Raw genomic sequence first — 2,095 nt, 5'->3', positions numbered from 1 at the left:
CCTGTATCTTGCTCTCTGCCTCAAATTATGAATGAATTAGAGCCAGCTCAACCAGATGAATATGAACAAAACACAGAAATGCAGGAATTCAATACTGATACACAAAACATAGATGTTGTACATGAAGAAAACAATGAAAATAATCAAAATATGGAAAATCTTACCTTAAGGAGATCTTCAAGAGTTTACTTCAAAGCTTGAAAGCTATGGCTTTGTTCAGTCCAAACATGATTATTGCTTGTTTACAAAGGACTCATTAACTGGCTTTTATTGTCTTCTTGTATACGTGGATGATGTGTTAATTGCAGGCCCTTCAGAGAAGACAATTGCAGAAATTAAGAGGTACCTACATGAAATGTTTACCATTAAAGACTTAGGTCCTGCAAGGTTCTTTTTGGGGCTGGAGATTGGGAGATCAGAGAAGGGAATTACAGTAACACAAAGAAAATATACGAGAGACATCATTGAAGATGTTAAGATGAAGGAGTCAAAGGCTACAACTACCCCTTTGCCTCTAGGAATCAAGTTAACAGAACATGCAGAGGAACAACTGTCTAGTCCTGAGTCGTATAGAAGGTTATTGGGCAGATTATTATATCTGGGAATAACCAGACCTGACATATGTCACTCCACGCAGCAACTTAGCCAATTTATGCAACATCCGTGCAAGCAACATTGGCAAGCAGCATTACACCTGGTTAAGTACCTCAAAGGAACACAAGATAGGGGAATTTTTTTTGCTGCGGATGATGATTTTAACTTGTCAGCTTATTGTGACGCGGATTGGGCATCATGCAAAGATACGAGGAGGTCATTAACTGGTTTTTGTGTTTTTCTTGGCAATAGTTTGATATCTTGGAAAACCAAGAAACAAACGACCGTATCACGATCTTCAGCAGAGGCGGAATACAGAAGTTTGGCATCCACCACATGTGAATTAATTTGGATTCATAATGTACTAAAGGATTTGCAGATTGTAATTCCCACTCCTATTCCACTACACTGCGACAACCAAGCAGCACTATATATCACTGCTAATCCGGTGTTCCATGAGAGGACCAAACACCTGGAGATTGATTGCCATTTAGTACGAGATAAGTTTAAAGAAGGCTTCATCAGGCCTCTGCACATTTCTACATATAATCAGCCTGCGGATGTGTTTACTAAGAATCTGTCAGGTCCAAAGTTCATGAAAGCTATCTCCAAGTTAGGACTTGTCAACATTCAACCAAGTCCCACTTGAGGAGGGGATGTAAACAATAGCTTCAGAATAGTTTATGAAGTTGCAGCGTGCAGTTCAGAACTTGCAGAAGAAAGAAGAAAGGAACAATTGGAAACGTGCTTTACTTCGTAGAAGAAAACGCATTATAGGGTACTGCGAAATCACGCTTTTATGAGTTGCTTTCATTGTATTCATTCTTATGAGATTTGAAGGCGTGAAAACGATTCTTCAGTTAGGATAGCGACTTAGAGAGCGGGAGAGTGAGTTTTCTGGTTAAGATAGTTATATATACATCTGTTGTATCTAATTTTCAAATAAGAGAAAATAAACTGAAAATTTGTCTTCTTGATTCTAGTCTTCTGCTTCAAATCTGTTTCTCATGGAAGTTACACTTCTTGAATTGTTCGTGCTCACCATTTTTACAATAATTAGACATTAATTGCTAAAAGAAAAATGTCAGATATATATGTGAAAATATATCTTCACCTAAGCAATACAAAGTTGGGATATTTTAGGATTCTCTTTTAAATATTCGTTGTTGAGGTATGTTTTTTTAAATTGGCTGTTGCATTTTGCAAAGGGCATATGCTAGTAATTTTTATTTTATTTTATTTTTAATATTTCGTTAATTCATGAGTTTTGATCAATGAAGTTGTAATTTTACCTCATGATTTACATAATTTAAGTTCTTATCATTTTTATTTAACTATATAAAAGAGAAGAAAAATAAAATTAATAATTGATATATATATATATATATATTAAGTGAAACTCTAAAAACCATGAAATGGAAGTAGAAAAGTAATAATATGACCGAAAAATCACTGAATTGACGGTAGCATCCTGGGGGGGGGGGGGCGATTAAAAATGTGT

Source organism: Sesamum indicum, linkage group LG9, assembly GCF_000512975.1.
Source record: "Sesamum indicum cultivar Zhongzhi No. 13 linkage group LG9, S_indicum_v1.0, whole genome shotgun sequence".
Classification (NCBI taxonomy): domain Eukaryota; kingdom Viridiplantae; phylum Streptophyta; class Magnoliopsida; order Lamiales; family Pedaliaceae; genus Sesamum; species Sesamum indicum.
This window is presented reverse-complemented; position numbering follows the sequence as displayed.